General features: G+C 39.4%; 1 protein-coding gene and 1 non-coding gene across 27 annotated transcripts in view; both read right to left on the bottom strand.

Moving 5' to 3' along the window:
- The window catches only part of HIVEP2 (HIVEP zinc finger 2), a 216,982-nt gene that overhangs the window by 63,282 nt on the left and 133,315 nt on the right, over positions 1-20,385 (bottom strand). The window lies entirely within an intron of this gene.
- On the bottom strand, positions 15,963-16,069 carry LOC127493375 (small nucleolar RNA U13). The gene has a single exon (XR_007923428.1). It is a non-coding gene; the product is annotated as a small nucleolar RNA U13 (small nucleolar RNA).

Below are 20,385 nucleotides of genomic sequence, written 5' to 3'. Positions count from 1 at the left end.
TCCTGGCTCCTGGCTGCAGCCTATTTCAGCTCTGGCTATTGCAGCCACCATGGGGAGTAAACCAACAGATGTAAGACCTCTCTGTCTATTCCTCTCTCTGCCTTTCAAATTCATCAATATTTTAAAAATTATTATCCAAACCATGACATTTTTCAGAGTAAAAAGGGATACTACTACTAATTACTACTGGGACTACCCCTAGAAAATCAGAACATAATGTTTCTTTTCTCATGAAAAATTCTAGGAGGTAGATGCTATAACTGCCATTTTGTAAGTAAGATATAATAATTGTCCAGGGTTACAGACAGGTTGAAAGTAAACAGCTGGCACTGGAACTAAGTACATTCCACTGCAATGCTCCAGCTCTTACTCTGTGACAAGTACTACAGGAATAATTTAGATGAGGAAAACATATCTTTCTGTTTGGAATCATCAAGGATGGCTCAACAGAGGACAGTGATATTAAATATTTGAGGGAACTTCAAAAAGTTTGTGGAAAAATGAAATTAAAAGAGAAATTTATGGGGCCAGTGCTGAGGCGTAGTGGGTAAAGCAGCCACCTGCAGTGCCAGCATCCCACCAGCTTCACTTCTGATCCAGCTCCCTACTAATGCATTTGGGAAAACAGTGAAAGATGGTCCAAGTGCTTGGGGCCCTGCATCCATGTGGGAGATCCAGAGGAAGCACCTGGCTTTTGGCTTTGGATCAACCAGCTCCAGCCATTGTGGCCATCTGAGAGAGTGAACCAATGAATGGAAGATCTCTCTCTTTCTCTCTCTCTCTCTGTTATGTGTGTGTGTGCGAGACTGTGCCTTTCAAATAAATAAATCTTTAATGAAAAGATAAATTTGTCTTGGTGCAGAAATCATTTAATCCATACATATTTTTTAAAATACACATTTTTCCCAAACCTGAAAAACCTATGCATGGATTTCCAATTAATTATGCACCAAAATATCCTCATAGATCTTGAAGCTTTGAGTCAGAAGCATTTTACTAGGGTACTTCAAAATATTCTTTGGAAAATGAAGTAAAAGTAAGTTTATCTGGGTGTAAAAATATGCGGATATCCATGCATATTCATAGAAGGCAGAGATTAGAGAAGGAAACCTAGAGAGGAGGAACAATGGAACAATGGCCTGAAAGCTGGTGAAAACTGAGTCTTGGTGGGCAAAAAGAAGTCAACTTAACCAGGACTTCATAGATTTGTGAAGACCTCAGAACTACAAGACTGGAGGGATAAGCTGAGGCCAACCTTCCATTTGTGTTTAATTAAGGCAAATATGAAACTGAGTTTGTCTGTCCTGAGCTCACTCCACATTTACTTTGCATTGAGGCTGACCAGTGCATGCAGATCAAATGTCTCATAGGCTCAGTGCTTTATAGGGTTGTACTGAGTGGGGCACACATATCATCCAAAGACAGGGAAGGTGCCAACTCGAGGCTGGATGCAGTCCTGAGAAAGTCCCTATACATCCTTCTAAGTTTACATGGTGTAAATCAATCTTGTTTATCCCTGGGAACAATGTATATTGCTGAATATCCATATTCTAATAGAAAAAAAAAGCCCCAAACATTGTAAGTAGTAGATCCATAACTTGTATTTGCTAAAGAAAAATGTCTTCAGTGTGTATATATAGATTAAGATGGTGTCACAGTCACAAATTTAATGATTTGAAACTGTCCCAGGAACCAAAACCTTTTCAGGATTGAATGGACAGTAAGGTTAGAGGCCAAAGTGACCCCGATGAGAGAGAGGCCACAGCCAAGGTCTGCAAGTCCACCGGTTGGAGAAAGGCTTCCAGGAAGAACAGAGGGACTCATCAACAGTTACAAGCCTGTGGGGCCACGGCTTAGGCAAACTGATTAGGGTAATCAAGGTCAGCCTTAGAGCATCTCTACCTCTATGCTCTTTCCTCACTCAGATGAATTTTTCTAAAGTACATCTGTGATCATACTGTTTTCCCGCTGAAAGGCTTTCAGTGACATCCCATCGCCTACCAAGTTTCAACCCCAGGTCTATCATGTATGACACTCCAGAATCAGCTCCTTACTATCCAACCAATCCAATTTTCCACAACAATTATTCCACTATCCCAGGCTGTAGAAAGATGGCTTAGTGACTGTTCTCAAGCATGATCAACTTTATGCCTTTGTTCAAGACAGGAGCTTAGATTGGCAGATCTGCTTATCACCTCTATGGTAATCTATTAAAATCTACCTGGACATCAGAGCCAGCTCATGTGTTAGCTTTTCTATGAAATTCTTTACATAAAAAATGCTCTCTCCATGTATCTGTTGGTTGCATAGATGGATGGATGGATCTCGTCATGGATCTCTGAGGTGGTAAAGACTTTTCCTTGTTGTGCCATAATATACTCCAGTTCCTATTATAACATTCTCTGCATGCTGAACATACTGCTGTCTCTCTTATTAAATGGAAGGCTTTCAAAGGTTATAGGATATAGGTTAACTGTATCCATCTATGTATCCCATACAAATCAGAGTATAAGATCTTTTACAGAATACGTGCCTCAGATCAGGAATCACGTGAAAGCAGGCGGTAAGCATACATAATAGTAAGCTCAGTCCATGAAGGAGATAAATCTTAGCTATGAATGTTTGGTAACTGAATCTAGGGTAGTTGGAATTCTTTTTGACAAAGGTTAGGTCTATTTTGAAATTACCTTTTGTCACAGTCAGGGTCATTACCTCCATCTTCTTCACAAGGTCTCTACTCTGTCACAGTCTCTTCCTTGAAGTCTTCCGAGCACACTCTCCCCACCCAAGTCTCCTCGAGATTCTGGGATCTCCCTCTTGACACTGCTCATCACCCTGCAGGACAGGACTAAGTATACTACCGTGAAACTGCTTCTCCTGTGTGTCTCTCCTCAGTGCACAGGAGTCAGCTTTGCTCTTTGCTGTAATCTACTGTCCTCAGAACACTCTCTCAGTAAAGGTTTCTTAGCAAGTATTTTCTTTTAGACATATTTACCTAACAGTCTGACTTTTTATCTACTAAGTTCAATCATCATTGTTAGTAAATCCAGGATTAGCTCCTAAGTCTTTCAATGTAGAGAACTTAATCCAGGTTTCTTGGTCAGGCAGCCCCAGTTTGTAGCATCAGTTCTACTTCTTACTAGGGTTGTGAGCCTAAATAAATCACTTACAATTTCATAGACAGATTTCCTCACATCTCCCATATGGAAAATAATACTACTTGCAGGGTGTTACAAAGACTAGAGATTATGTAAGTAAAGCACCTAACTGAGGTTCCAGCCATTGCTCAATAATGATAGCAACTACTACAATAAGCACATGGTTAAAAGTAAATGTCAATATATGTATTTTCAATAGGTATATTTATATATATACTAATTATTCTTAAATATCAGTTGTTTAACAAACTTTAAAAGTTAATTTAGCAATCCTATGCAGACACAGTCTTTGTGCTTATAAATTATCATGTTTCCTGTAATATTTTTCCTCCAACTAGCAAAGAAAATAAAATATATAAGGGACATACAGTTATCAGAAAAACATGCAAGTTATGGCATAAGAAGTAGAGTTATAGGGTCAGTCTTCAATATGATTTCATTTCCATTGATTTTCTGAAAATTAAGAAAAAACCTGGAGGTGGGGAAGAAGTTATTCTCATATTAAATATTAAAGTAGGTCAATAAGATATTATATAACTTCACTTTCCAGGCCTCCCAAACATTAAAAAGGTGAGAAGTAGTACATATGTATGCCATATTGGGAAAATTCAATGTGGAAAATGTGTTTCTAACACAGTGTCCACAAAAAGAAACTAGTGTCCAGCTTCCTATATAAACAAATGTCATCACATTCAAAGAATAGTACATCAGGAAATTTCTGGAAGAAAATTCATGGTGTGTGTGTGTGTGTGTGTGTGAGAGAGAGAGAGAGAGAGAAAGAGAGAGAGAGAGAACGCATGTGAGAGAGACCATCCTACCATAGGATGACATCAAAGCATTATAGTCAGATCATTAACAACGCACACTCACTTCCACTGCAGATGTAGGGAGGTTAGTGAAAGCAAAATGATCACTTAAGATCAATTTAAGAAACCTGGCTTGTTACAAATAGGAGTGAGTAGGTGGATTTGTCCAAACCACACTATTTACATCTTCCAAACCCTATCATTTTGTGTGGTGGCTAAAATTTCATGCATGTCACAAGTCTTCCTCTTCTCCCTGCCACACAATGTGGCTGCTTTGAAGAATGTCAGATGGAAAATAAGAAAAAGAAAGAGCCATTATTTTTAATTCTCAAAAATTTGCAGTGAAATGTAAAATACACAAATTTTAGTTTGAGTGTTTACAAATGGATAAATGGTTTAGGAGACGCAGAGGCACCAACACTCTCACCATGGCATGAAACACTTTCTAACACAGTCAACACAGATTTCACAGTCCTAACTCCCTGTGTTAGGTGCATACACTAATAAGCCCTTCAAGCTCTTTATTTAGCAATTTTTAACAGCACCCTGAGTTCTTAAGACTAACAAATATTATATAAATAAGTAAATAAACACCAAAATAGGTCCTGACTCAGTGTAGTAGGAGCCCGATTTATCCTCCTGTCTGAAAACAACCATAAAGCTAGACACCATAGATAAGACAACAGCATGTACTGGTGCTGGTGACAAAGGAAAGGATCCCTAAGAAAAGGAAAACTCATGAAGTGAGACCTACAATTGCCTCAGCACATTGCCTAAAGAAAGTGTTCAGATCATGGCACAGGAAGAGGGGACTGGGGCAGAAACCAGCCGTCTCCTTGGGTGGAGGATATGGAGCGAGAAGTGCAGGGAGCCTAAAATTGTTAATAGTGCTGTACAGACAGAATTCCAAAGAGCTGTGATCAATATGAATATTGATCTATGTATGCATATGAGGGAACCCATGGCTGGGAGAATCATCCAAAAAGAATAGAAGAAACAGTGCCAGGATTCACAAATGTTCAACTGCAGTTTCTGTTCCCAATAGCAAGAGTGGAAAAAAAAAACTCATAATTTAGAGGACATGAGTTATAGCATTAAAAGGATCTTGGTTTGACTGCAAGTAAAAGTTGACCCTAAACTAAATGCTGTGTGGTGCTACCTGACAAAGCTTACATGCATGCAAGATCTCGAAGGATCAAACTGCTTCCCAGTATCTTATTTACCCCAGGAAAAAGTTAATGAATGTATTTGGGAATACAAAAGTGTCCAAGTACCAACAAGTTAAAATTTAGGCCTCCAAACCAAAATCATCAAATATGCAAAGAGGCAGGATAATAGGACTCCAAAAGAGGAGAAACATTAATTGATCAGAATTGATTTACAGCTAGCAAACATGATGGAATTAGTAGAAAAGGGCCTTAAAACAGTTATTTTAACTTCATTCCATATGTTCAAGAAACTGAAGAATGACTATGTTAAGTAATAGCAGTAAGGAAGATATAAAAAGGACCCATCTGGTTAAACCTCCACCTGGAAGGCAGGCATCCCACACTGAAGCACTGGTTCAAGTTTTGGCTGCTCCACTTCCGATCCCACTCCCTGCTAATGCACCTGGGAAAGCAGTGGAAGATAAAAGAGTACTTGCCCCTGCCATCCAGAGGGGTGACTTGGATGGACTTCTAGGCTCCTAAGCTCTAGGCTCCTGGCTTGAATCTGGCTGTATGATGGATATATGAGGGTACTTCCAAAAGTTCATGGAAAAACAAAATTAAAAAATAGTTTATTTGGGAGTAAAAAAAAATTTGAAATCCATGCATAGTTTTTTCATAATATGCATTTTCCATGAACTTTTTGAGGACTCTCCCGTATAATACTGTTCATAAGATATAGATCTGTTGCTGCAATAGAACCTTATATGAGGACTAATGGAACTTACGTATAACTTTTCTATTTGAAATAACTGGCTTGACTTTATCAGCTATATATGGCATTATATATAAAAAGTGTATTATATATACTTTACAGTAGGTATATATTAATAAACAAGTATTATGTATAAATATATAACAAATATATATTGTTATATATATACCTTAAAATAAAATCCATGCATAGGATATTATTTTTGAACAATTTTAGTCTGAATTATTTTATATGAATGCAATCAAAATTGCTATGAGGGCTTATTTCATTGTAATGATTAATATCCTTTATTTTTCTGATCTAGTTTCTAACTGAATTATTTTTTCTTACATTTACATCTCCTAGTTTCTGTTGCTGAATATTCTGAAATCCAGAAATATTACTCAAATTGAAGAGTTTAACATATATGAGTATGTACATAAATGACACACAAACTTATTTTTCTTAAATTTCTCTTCAGCACAATAAGAAATAGTGTATTGTTAAATCATTGAAGTGAAATAATTTATAGAGCACAAGAGAGCTTGAGCTGGATACTTCACCATCAGTTCAGAGGTTTTTAAATTGATCATATATTCAGCTTCTTTTCAGAATCTTTCTCCTGTTGCTTTATTGAATACCTAGCAGGTACATGGTGGTCACCGGAAACATAATAAAACACAACCTCCACAGAGTCTATGTATAGAATCAAGTATAAAACATTTTTACACCATATGTGTTGTCAAGACGGACAGTGCACTATGGACATGGACACGAGGAGATTACCAAACACACTGGGAGAAAGATGAGGGAAAGCAGTAAGAAAATCATCCTAATGGAGATGACCTTTATATTCTGCAGTATGTGAGGAAGTTCACCTAATAGAGAAATTGGAAAATGACATTAAAGGCAGAGGAAATAGCAACTGTAAAAGCACAGCAGAATGAAGTAACGTGGTATATTCTGGAAATAAATAAATGTGGGTATTACTGAAGTATAACTTACGTGAGGAATAATAGTGAGAAGAGAGAAACTAAAGAGGAATTAAAAAGCAGGTCCAGATAATAAAGTAGCTCTCTAAAGATATCAAAAACTTTTGCATTTAATACTAAAGCACCAGGAAGTCACCAAAAATCTCTAAGTTGAGGAATGACATGATTATATTTCTCTTTTAGGGAGAGAGTTTTTAAAGCACTGTGGAGAACATAAGGAAGGTGGGTGGAGACTTACAGTAAAAATACCAGTCAAGAGATTCTCACAATAGTTCAAGGAGATATGATGAGAAATTAAATGGGGCAGAGGTAGGAGGTGACTGATTAAGGACATACTTAGGAAGAAGAATCAGCAGAGCTCGGAAATTGGTTATATGTGTCAGTGTGACATGAAGGTAAAGAAAGAGTGAAGGAAGATTCCAAGGTACTAGCTTGAATGACTGCAGGGATGGTGCTTTTAGTGGGAAAAAGCAAAGAGGTGCAGGTCTTGGGGAGAAGCATGATTCTGAACATGTTGAATTCGAAGATTATTTGGCCTATTTAAACAGAGACACCTAACACAGCCATGCATTGCTTAACAACAGGGATACATTTCTGATAAATGTGTTGTTAGGGGACTTTGTCAGTGCATGATCATCATGGAGTACATTTACACAAACTAACACGGCCATGGCATCAGTAGTGATATAACCTTATGAAACCATGGTTGCACATGCAGTCCACCATTGGCTGAAATGTGGCACATGGCTTTATATAACTGGAAGTATGGAAGTAGGAAGCTGTAGCTGCTACCACACAATAGTAGTGGAAAAACTCAGAGAATAAAAACACTAAGTTGAAAATTAGAGTAGAAAGGGAAGAAGCCTGTCGTAGCGTCCATTTTGTGCAACTATAACAGAACACCACCAACTCAGTAGTTTATAATAAACAGAGAGAGATAGAAGGAGGCCAAACTCATCCTTTTGTAAAGAATCAACCTCCTTGAAAATGGTATTAATTCATTCACAAGGGCAGAGCCCTCGTGGCCTAATCACCTCTCATTAGTCCCCACCTCTCCATTAGGGATTTAGTTTTCAATACCTGCTTACTGGGGAGATACATTTAAAACACAGCCAGGCCCTATGACAGAATTCTTCACTGTACATTCAATGGACTGATGGAGGAACCAAAGATGGAAACTGAGAAGGAGGAATCAGTTGGTAATAAGGGAAGCCAGAGGAGAGTGGTGTGGAAAGAATCACTATGTTCCTAAATCTATATATATATGAAATGTGCATAACTTAAATAAAATTTTTTAAAAAAGAAACCAAAATGGAGAAGAACACTTCAAGGAGGAGAGAATTCAAATGCAATAAAAAACTGATATTAAGTAAGAAATAAAAATGTCCACTGGAATTGCCGATTAAAAGACCATGGTAACTGCAGGGTAGTTAAGATATTAAAACCAGATTCCTTTAAGATAGAAGGTAGAAAAAACTGATATTGCTAACATAGATTAATCTTTAAGGATTTCAGTAATGGAAAGCATCGTGAATAGATTATATTAATATTAATAACAATTGTGAGTCTAATAAATGACATGGGATGGGAGACTTCCCGTCCTGCATTGTACTAAGCACTTTGCAGACATAATCTTATTTAATTCTAAAACATTTAGATGACTCCAAAACAGTCTTTCTCTAATCCCCAATTTCTACCACACTGCTAATCTTTTGAACAAAATATCCAACTTGATTATCTGTACTTTAAGAATAAGAATTGTGTCATATACTCCTTTTTTTTTTTTTTTTTTGTCTCATCTAGGAAAGTTTTGGGGACACAGTAAATGCTTAGTATCCTGCAGATAGGCATTGGTCTTAAGAGTTTAAGGAGGTGAGAAGTGTGTGTTTCATAATGGAGTGCCTGGGTTGAAATTCTGGTACTGCTCCAGATTCCAGCTTTTTTCTAATGTTCACCCTGGGAGGCAGCTGGTGATGGCTCAAGTAGTTGGATCCCTAACACTCCTGAGAAAGACCAGAACTGAGCTCCCAGCTGCCAGCTCCTGGCTTTGGCCTGGTCCAGCTCTGGTCATTGTAGGCGTCTGGAGAGTGAAGCAGTAGATGGGAGTTCTGTCTGTCTATCCATCTCTCAAACAAATTTTAAAAAATCAATATATTTGAAAATATACTGATTTTTCACTATATGTATGAGTTGTTATCAGACAACAGAGGAAAAATGTTTTGACACTATCCAATTCTATACAAGTCTAAAGCTCATTGGAGAGACAAGACATGCAGATGAAAAGTTCAGTTACCACTTAAAACATCAATTAAGTGCCACCACATTTATAATAGTACTCTATGAGTGAAGTAAAGGAGAGAATGCTGTGAGCTAGTGTTGTGAAAGAAATATTTATGCAGCTGATAGGAGTTGCATAAGGGCTTGAAAATTCTGACAGAAACAGCTTCCCAAGAGGTCAAGATGCAAAGGAACAGTGTGCCAAGAGGTCATGACCAATTATATATTGAGCAAAATCTTCAATCCTACTTTTCTTTGCCCCAAATCAGCTTATTTCCTTCTTTGTTTCTCCTTAATTCAGCTTTTTTTTTTTTTTTTTTTTTGGACAGACAGAGGGGACAGTGAGAGAGAGTCAGAGAGAAAGGTCTTCCTTTTCTGTTGGTTCACCCCGCAATGGCCGCTGTGGCCAACGCACTATGCTGATCCGAAGCCAGGAGCCAGGTGCTTCTCCTAGTCTCCCATACAGGTGCAGGGCCCAAGGACTTGGGCCATCCTCCCTTCCCAGGTCACAGCAGAGAGCTGGACTGGAAGAGGAGCAACCAGGACAGAATCCGGCGCCCCGACCGGGACTAGAATCTGGGATGCTGGCGCCACAGGCAGAGGATTAGCCTATTGAGCTGCGGCGCCAGCCTTAATTCATGTTTTTATACACATCTCACAGATACAAACTTCTGTTATCATATCCTATTTAATCTTCATCACTCAACACTGCAGATCCTCAGTTCTACTTCCAAAGTCCCTCCCACGGATCTAGTCTCATTGTAATGATGCAGCTGGTGTTCTACTCATGGTCTCCTCACATTCTGCATATTAGAACAGACAGCTTCTCCCAGTGACCCAAGAGCTACCCCCGATCACCGAACACCATGCCCTGCCTCATGCTTTCTTCTTTTCCTACTCTAACTCATTGCTGTTTTTCCCGTGCAAGTTTGTCCTAATACTTCCTACAACCAACTTTTCATTTCCCTCTTCCAACCCTCCTCTGGCTCAAAGTCAATCTTTATGCCCAGGCTCTACATCGTAATTTACTCCCTGGAAACCATTAATCCTACACAGGGAAAAAAAATTTAAAAAACCCACAGATTTCACTGCTGTTGAGTTGTTCAAGCATGAAGATAACCCTGTTCTGTATAAATTTTTATTTATGTTCCATAAACATGTTTCAAACAGCTTTAACATGTGTATATAAAAGAGGTCTTAAAAAGTTCATGGAAAATGTATATCATGCATGAATTTTAAATTTTTTGCACTAAAATAAACATCTTTTGATTAATTTTCCCCATGAACTTTTTGAGACAGATAAGTATATACTTCAACCTATTATTAAGCCCACATCCTTTCTTTTTAAATTTTTTTTATTTATTTGAAAAGCACAACAACAGAGAGAGTGAGAGAGACAGAGAGAGTGAGATCTTCCACATTGGTTCACTCCCCAGATGACGGCAACAGGCAGTACTGGGCTAGGCCTTACTGAAGCCAGGAGTCAGGAACTCCATCTAGTCTCCCACATAGGTAACAGGGTCCCAAGCACTTGGACCATCATCCATTGCTTTCCCAGACACATTAGCAGGAAGATGGACTGGACAGAGCAGCCTGGACTCAAACCAGTGCTCTGATACGGAATGCTGGCATCACAAGCACTGTCTTAACTCACTGAGCTCTGATGCTGGCTCCAACCCCACATTCTAACCAACAAAACACAATCCAAGGCTATAGGGACCCACGTTTCCCAAGACTCAGACATTAGGTTTATAAGTTTTAGAAATTAAGTGATATCTTTTGTTTTTAATCACTCAGTAACTACCCTGACTAAAAAGTCAAGTCAAAATCCTGTGGCTCTGGTTTGGAATCCATCGCTGTAGCCAAAGTTAGAAAAAAATGCACTTTCAGTAAACACTCTGTTCTCTAAATTTCACCTTGGCTGTGCACTAATCACTGCACCTGTTAGGAGATGACCCCCTACCACATCAATCTAATGATAATCACAAGTTCAGATCTACATGACTTCATTTCTTATAAGCATTAGATTAGTAAATTTAACAAACAGGCAGTTCCTATGGGTTTTAAGCACTACGCTAGAAAGCACGTGGATAGAGATAAATAAAACATCACTCATAAGTACAAGATCCTCACATTCTGAGATGGAAACAACAAATGATAACATAATTATAAGAGTAACAAAATTCATAAAATGACAGAGAAACATCTAGGGAAAGCAGAGAAAAAAATCTGCCTTGAGGAGTTGTGAAATGATTTGCAAGAAAGTGACACTTAAACTAGATCTCAAAATTGGAAGAAAATAAGGGAAGAGATGGATGTGTGTGTGTGTGTGCGTGAAGTGCACACATACAAAGTCACATCAAAATATTCACAGTAATAGAGTTAAAAGGTAAGTTTATATTAGTGCAAAAGATTTTTTGAAATCCACAGTGATTGTTTTTCATAATATACTTTTTCCCTGAACTTTCTGAAGGTCCTCATATATAGTGTGAACTACTTCCCAGACACAAGTCACACATTACCTCACTGTTGCCATCACATTGAAGATGGAATAACTGAGGCATGACAACTAACTTCACTTGTTAGAATGTCACCAAGGGGCCGGCGCCGTGGCTCACTTGGTTAATCCTCCGCCTACAGCACCGGCATCCCATATGGGTGCAGGGTTCTAGTCCCGGTTGCTCCTCTTCCAGTCCAGCTCTCTGCTGTGGCCCAGGAAGGCAGTGGAGGATGGCCCAAGTGCTTGGGCGCCCACACCCCCATGGGAGACCAGGAGGAAGCACCTGGCTCCTGGCTTCCAATCGGCGTAGTTCCGGCCATAGTGGCCATTTAGGGGGTGAACCAATGGAAGGAAGACCTTTCTCTCTGTCTCAAATAAAAAAAAAAAATTAAAAAAAAGAATGTCACCAAATAGCTTCAAATATAACCTTTGTCCAATGTACAAGCCCCCTTCCAGAGAGGGAGTATTTTTTGAAAATAAAACTGGGAAGAATCATTATTGTGACAAGTTACAGTTTCTCCAAAAGTACCTTTTTTATGAAATCTTTACTTCTAACGAATTGACATTTTATAGTTGTAGCTATTTCCCACATAAAAAGCTTCTAAAACCCAGTTCTTTGAAAGACGCCTGGGGTCCAAGGTCATTTACAAGATGTGAAACTTCCAAGGTTGTATCTCTATGCATGTTCCTGGTTGAAAGATCAGGAGTTTTTCTGAGTCTTAAAAGGGTCTATGAACCTCTCTTCCCAAAATGGCTAAGAATTAAACTGATCTAACAGAGAATGTTGCCAGGCTTTTTAGTTTTCTGAAAAGTACAAGTGTAAAATTTAATTTCATGTATGAGAAATACATCTCATACATAATGGGGAAGAAGATTAATAATTCTATTAATAATGTAACAACTTGATAATGAGACACTGAAGTGAGCGTTACCCATGTTACTAATAACTACTCAGGATGTTAACAGTGAAAGGACCATTTAGAAAGCTAATTTCCTTTTCATCGTGCTGGTTAAGTGTTTACTTTCATTCACATCCTGTGTGACCCTATGGGAAAATTTTTAACTAATACTGGGGAAAATCCCATAGGGTTACACAGGATGTGAACAGGGTCTGGACTCAACTACCTTCAGCCTGAAAAATAAAATTAGATAGGTGAGTTTCACTTTCTGTTTGTCATAAGTTCCACTTTCTGGTTCCCAATGTGCAAATTCAAAGCGAATCTGTGTTTCTGAAACAGCAGACCCGTAAAATCCCAACCTCCTCGCACTCTTTCTAACAAGGATTTCTCTGTGTTGCATAACACAATCCTTCTGGCAGGAGATGCAAATGTGTGGTGCCAATCCAGGAGTGAGCGCCTGCCATACCTGGGCTCACACTCAGTTCAGCTGCCCTTTTTCCATTTCCTGTGGAGAACACACATCCCACCACTTCCCCTATAGAAAAAAGAAAGCAGCCCGATTTAATTGCTGATGGAAACATTGTCATACTTTCCACTGGCCAAGCTTGAAACCATTACTGATCTAACCTTCATTAATTTTTCCACAACAATTTGCAGAAATGTCAGGAACCAGCTGTACGAAGGCTGATTAATTGTCCTTATCACAACTGCGTCACCAGGAGCACTCCCCACCCCCCAACACACATACACACACAGACACACGAAGGTACTGCAAAAATTAGAGATTTAACAGATAAATCTATATTGGTGTGAAAAATTTAAAATTTATCCCTTCAAAATGTTCACAGAAAATGCATATTATGAAACAACTATACATGGATCTCAAATTTGCACCAAAATAATCATAAATATTTCTTTTTGTAAAAAAAGATTGATTTATTTATTTGAAAAGCAGAGATACAGAGAGAGGAGAGAGAAAGGAGAGTAAAAAAGAGTTCCATCTGCTGGTTCACTCCCCAGGTGGCCGCAACAGCTGGGGCTGGGCCAGGCTGAAGCCAGCAGCCCGGAGCTTCCTCTGGGTCACCCACATGAGTTCAGGGGCCCAAGCACTTGGGCCATCCTCTGTTGCTTTCTCAGGAGCATTAGCAGGAAGCCGGTCTGCAAGTGGAGCAGCAGGGACTTGAACTGGTGCCCATGTGGGATGCTGGCACTCCAGACGGAGGCTTAACCTTCTATGCTACAGCACTGGCCCCATAAACATCTCTTAATTCCATTTTTCATTAACTTTTTGAACAACCCGTGTGTATGTGTGTGTGTGTGTGTGTAGGCGTGAGTTTAACGAAGTTAGGGATTTTTCTGCTTTGGTTGGTACTGTCAGTGGTATGTCTCTTACTCTGAAAAATCCACATGTATTTTTATGTCTTCCAAAGGCCGAAACATTTCCAGAGTTGGAGGCATTTGGGAGTGCATCCCTAAAGGAAGAGTTTGCTCCCTGCCAATTACTCAGTTCTGTCTGTCAATGAATCAGAGTCTTAGAGCAACACAGCATTTATTAGTCAATTACAGAAACTGAAATTCACTTCTGCAACATGAATTAGAAAATCCAGTGCCCTTTTTCTACTTTTCTTCACTTTCTCCTCTCCCTCATCACTTTCGTTTGAGCTGTTCCATCTGTCTCACCCTACAAAATACTGTACTGGGCATGCCCAGTATCCCAGGAGCCCAGGCAGCACTGTCCACCTCCTAACCCCATGGATGCGGCCCATGAGCGCCTCTCACGCTGGTGCCAGGAAGAATCTGGCCATCTGTGCACAACTGGTCACAGCAAGCTTAGCTTCTCAGCCAGCACTTGGATTTTCAAACTTCTAACGAGTTGGTACAATGCCAACAAGTGATGGAGAAGAGAAGCACATACAAACATCCTTTTTTTTTTCAACGCACAAGAATTCAGATACCAATTTTCAAAGGTGTACTTGTCACAGTGGCTCACAAGATTTCAAGACCAAAGATCAAAGCATAGTCACATCCTCAAAATGGATCCAAATCCAGCAGTTTGCGTCACTGCTAAACTTCGTGCATAGGAATGTGGGTTTCCTTCCCTGTATCACTAGTGTACATACCAGCCAGGGGTTAAAGTTGAAGAGATATTGAACCAAATCCACAGCTCTGCGAGACTGAAAAGACATCAAAAAAAAAAAAAAAATCTAAAGGCTCTATGTTCCTAGTACAACCCCAAACCAAAGACAGAGACTGGACAAACTGTGGTGGTGTGAGGCACGGAGGCCATAAGTGGACATGTAACTCAGAGCCAGAAGACTGGCCTTCAGTCCATCTCTGCCATTTGCTAAAAATGCAAATAACATGAGACAGCTTACATCTCTGTTTCCATGTTCTTGTCTGTAACGTGGGGATAAAACTAAGTTTTAGAATCATTCAGAGAAACAGGGCTTTCAGTAGCCTAAGGAAGTGAACCATGAATGTTAGCCATTAATTCTATACCTTTCTGTTGATATTTCAGGCACATGTTAATCTGAAAGTAAGGAGGAAATAATGTGAGAGGACTTCTGCATTACACTAAGAAAGCCCACTGGGTTGGCTGGGAGATTTCCCTAGAGTGTGAGGATATGTCCTATTGCCAGAGATAATACCAGTAAAACCAGGTCTGGTAATCAGCATTAAACATTCTCTTTTCTGCTGACCTCCTCCGTTGTGCTAAGACAACACAATGTGGATTGCTGCAGGATATAGGGGCAGGCTCTGCTGGAGGTGTTTACACCTCACTCACCACTGCTACGGGTTCTGGAAAAGAGAGGAGGGTAGAAGGCACTGCAGGCCAAAGATAGACAAAGGAAGCTGACCTGGTCTTCGTCATCATCAAAGCTTGTGTTGAAAAAGAAAAAATGCAGAACGGGCATTGCAGTGCAGTGGTTTGAGCCGCTGCTTAGGACACTCTTAGCCCATATCAGAGGGCCATTTCGAGTCTCAGCTACTCGGATTCTCAATCAGCTTCCTGCTAATGTGCCTGGGAAGCCAGCAGATGATAGCCCCAGTATTTGGGTCACTGACACCCACATGGAAGACTCAGATGGGGTTCTGGCTTCAGCCTGGTCTAGCCCTAGCTGTTTCTCTCTCACCCTCTCTCTGTCATTCTGCCTTTCAAATAAATAAAATAAAATGAAATAAAGAGAGAGAAAGGCACTCATTCCTCTAGCACTAAAATCAGTTTTGAGCTGCCAGGAGGCCACACAGTGAAGGAAGGACACCACTCTTAATTCCTGTTCCACCTTAAGTAAGCTACGCACTGTAAGAACTTAATCTTCACAGCCAGAGCATGGGATTTAATCTAGGTTGGAGCTCCCCAATGTGCTTGCTGTAAGGCCCAACGCTTGCAACTGTGTAAAACAAAATACATTAGATTATTTGTTTCATGTCATATGGGTCATGTGCTGATGTCATGACAAGGTGTAGAGGGAGGCACATCTCACACAGACATGTATACAATCCAGTCATCACACTTACGAACTACAAAAAGGATCAGTACATTGGATTATAAAGAAAACCAATTATGCTGAAATAGTTATCTCAAAAATAGTTAGGCAGTCTTGTAGACAGTAATACATGTGGTTCTTTGTTAATCATGGGAAATAAGCTAAAAACCCACCATTATTCTGAGTAGTCACAATCATAAAGGTACTCTGGGATATTAGCCACAAAAGTAATGTGCTATGAAATCATCTTTGATTTCCACTGGGGACAAAGTCATAGGCACTGCTGAAACTACTCCTGTCATTTGTTGCCTTCATTAATTACAAAGAGAGAGCTGAAGTTCACTTAGCAATGAGTAAAAAAACAAGGTTTTTCTGTTCTCAACAAAATTCTCTGAATTCTGTCCATCTGTGGTTAAGATCCTCCATCTAGGGTAAATAGTAAATCCCACTGTAATTCCAATCATCCAAGATGAATGATTAAATTGTGTCCCTGGCTTCCTCCACAGAGAATACTCACAAAGAGAAATAAAACTATCCCTCTCTTTTCCAACTGTGTGTAGAAAAACAGATTTACAGGACAGACGTGTCTTTCCTCATCCCGACCCCACAGAGGGAGGGGGCATTTACTGACTTGGAAATAAGTTACTCAGACACTACCAAGCTACCAGCTTACAGCAAATACGTATGAATTGGCTGTAGCACCAATTAGCCACAGTTTCCATATCAGCCCCACCTGCTCACTCGGGACCTCCCCACTCTCCTTAGAAAGTCAGTCAAGCCAAGTAAGTATTCCTAGGATTCAAGCAAGTGAGACTTAAAAGAGCCCACCGGCAGCCTGACAGCTGCTCACACCACTATCTGCCATTTCTTCCTTCCTGCGCTAGCTCCCCCTAGTGGCCGCAGGAAGGAACCCTTCTACTACTTGTGCAGATGGTTCTGCAGTGAGAATGCTGATGCCCACATGTGCCCCCAGTCAGGAGGGTTATTTTTGCCTTGGGTCCCAATGTGTTAGAAATTCCTTAACCCAAACAAACACAAGAAATAAATTTATTGGAAAATATATGAGACACTATCATCGCTGCCATTTAGATGTCCCATAACTCTAAACTTAAGTTCAACAATTGAGGGTCCTCAAGGAAATGCTTGTTTCCCAATCTATTTTGCACTGAGATGACTGAGTTAGGATGCCCTGAAGGGTCATGGGCTGTGACACTGCACAGTCTGGAGACACCATTTCAAAAGAAGAGAAGAACTAAGTAGCATTAGTGCTTACAAAAAGGAAATGAAATAGTACCCAGTTATTTTTCTTGAATGGCATGATTCTTGCATAACAGGTATGCCAAGTATCCATTTTCTTATTTCTCCTAGTGCTCTTGTTCAATGGTTCTAGAATTATTTGCGAATTCATGCAGTCTTTTGAAAAATCACAAATGGCACCTGAACAACATTTTGCTATTAAGCAATTCTTCTTAGTCTTACATTTGAAAGATATAAATAGAATGAAATATGAGGCCCATTCTTCATGGGCATTTTACACTAAACCTAGAAAAAACCTAAACCTAGAAATAGTTTTACATCTGTAAACATAATTGAGGGCTTAATTAAATTTCCAAAAACTATATTTCAAAGCTTCACAGTATCTACATAATTTGGGATTTAGGATGTTTTATTTATTTAATATAACAAATTTAATTGTCTTTTAATTTTAACATGTAAGTTTGGGTACCATGTGTTAGAAATTCCACAACACAAACACATGCATTAAATAAACATTTTATAAGAAACAGTTTATGAATTTTGACATTTATTCTAATCTAAATTTTTAAATAAATTCTAATTTAAATTAAAATATATTGATATTTTGTATACTTTGAAGGCAATTAAATTTTCTTTTTAATCCCTTAGGTCACTGAGAATGAGTACAAGTTGAGAATTTGGCATATGTGCAAAGACACTTCAAAAAGTTCATGGAACATGAAATTAAAATACAAGTTCATTTTGACATGAAGAATGTTGAAACAACACATAGTTTTCCCATATGATTTTTCCATAAACTCTTTGAAAACTGCTTGTATCTTCTCTTTTAGAGTTCAAAAATTCAAAAAGAAAAAAACAACATTGGAAACTCTAAAAGCAGTCAGTCTACTTAAATTTTAAAGCTGCAAACAATAAAAATAAACAGCACGTGTCAAATACGACCACAAAAAATTCACCAACAGGTCACTGCACATTCTTTATTTAATGAAGACTTAATTACTATTCAAAACAATAAGAATAAGCCAGAAAATGAACCTCACCAAATCTACAACTTGAACAGGTCAGACGAAACTCCCTTGGCAACCTGATTCTTTCCAAATAAAGATTTCATCACTGAACAAATGAAGAAAGTTTGTGGGCCTCCATTTGACCTCTTACCCTGGAGGCTCCAGCAAAGATTGGCAGCCATGACCTTCTCTCCAGTTGCAAGTTCTTAAGGCCCAAACCAAGCTTGGCTTATCACCAGTTTTCCTTCAAGACTGTCATGAAATCTGTTCCATCAGGTTTTCTGCCTCTACTCTTATTCAGAAACTCACAAAGTTTACTGCAAATACCTGATAACCAAGTAACACAATGGCTAAGATCCAGTCCCAGGGGCTAGGGTGGAAATAGCAATGCCCTTCCTGGTCCAGTTTGTCAAGGCACTGTCCCCTCTAAGCCAGATACAAAGCGAATGAACATCAGGGAGTGGAGACACATCCTAACAGTGACGGAGACCGGGATTCAGCAGTGTGAACCTGATGAAGTCCATCAGCTTGCAGACACACCACTCATCAGTTCCCTCCCCCACCGCTGCCTTGCATCTTTACTTTGTCTTCTCCAGGGCTCCAGGTCCTCCCCTGCCACACACTCCACCACCTCCATACTTCGCACGCATTTCAATGCCAAATTGAAGGCCATGCAGCAGGAAGAATGGCCTCAGAGGCCAAGAGAGGGAAGCAAGTGCCCGTTCACATTTTTGCCCACTATCCAGTTCTTCAACTTTTAAGATAAATCTTGTAGAAAGTTATTTTTTTCAGCAATTTCCATGAGCACAATGAATGTTTTGAATATAGTCTTGTCCCTTTCACACTTGGACATTTAGAGGATACTTCCTAAACATCTGGATTCAGAGACTGACTCCCTCAAATAATCCTTATCACAGTGATCCAGTTCTTTCTGTTTGAAGATCTGTATAGAGTCTCGACTTTCATGTTTTGCACTGAAAAACAATTTTGAAAGTATTCTGAATCCAGGGCACTTCAAAGAGTTTGTGGAAAAATGGAATTAGAAAAGTTTATTTTGGTGCAACAAATTTTTCAAAGATATGCATAGTTCCTTTTTTTTTTTTTTTTGACATGCAGAGTTAGACAGTGAGAGAGAGAGACAGAGAGAAAGTTACAGACAGTGAGAGAGAGACAGAGAGAAAGGTCTTCCTTCCGTTGGTTCACTCCCCTAATGGCCACCACGGCCGGCACTGCGCCAATCCGAAGCCAGGAGCCAGGTGCTTCCTCCTGGTCTCCCATGTGGGTGCAGGGACCCAAGCACTTGGGCCATCCTCTGCTGCCCTCTCGGGCCACAGCACAGAGCTGGACTGGAAGAGGAGCAACCAGGACTAGCACCTGGCACTCCAACCGGGACTAGAACCTGGGGTGTCGACGCCGCAGGAGGAGGATTAGCCAAGTGAGCCACGGCACCAGTCCGCATAGTTCCTTTTTAATATGTATTTTCTACAGACTTTTTGAGGACCCCCTCACTCACATACACACACACACACACAAATACACACACACACAATCAAGATAGAGGCTTGGTGAACTCAACCAGGGAATGATTGAGTTCCTTACCCCAAGTCTGTGAGTCACTGAATGACATCCAGGGCAAAAAACTTAGATTCTTAACAGTTCAGTTCTTCCCCCACTACGCTGCCAAATAGTCACATTAGTGTCATATTACTGATATTATTCAATTCAGAAATTACTTAAGGTTTTAATAATGTTAGATAATAAAACTTAGAAATCACTGTATTACATAAAGCCATTTTCTTATGTTATTTTATATACTATTATTAAATGCATAAACTCAAGCAGGTCTCATGTGAGAAATTACACACTGCACAAATTACATAGAATATGTCTAAACTGAGTTCTCTAAGTCTGCTAAGAGAGGATTTGAGTAATATTATCATGAGTAAAAAGATTAAAAATGTGTTCTTCAGAAAATGTTAAATAATTGCACCTGCTCTAAAGAACTCTCCATGCCACGTTTAACATAGATTAATTTATTTTTTCACCATATTTCCAAAATGCATTAAACATATGCAAGTGAAACAGGGCACATGTAAATA

The sequence above is a fragment of the Oryctolagus cuniculus genome, chromosome 5, assembly GCF_964237555.1.
Source record: "Oryctolagus cuniculus chromosome 5, mOryCun1.1, whole genome shotgun sequence".
NCBI classification, from domain to species: domain Eukaryota; kingdom Metazoa; phylum Chordata; class Mammalia; order Lagomorpha; family Leporidae; genus Oryctolagus; species Oryctolagus cuniculus.
This window is presented reverse-complemented; position numbering and strand designations above follow the sequence as displayed.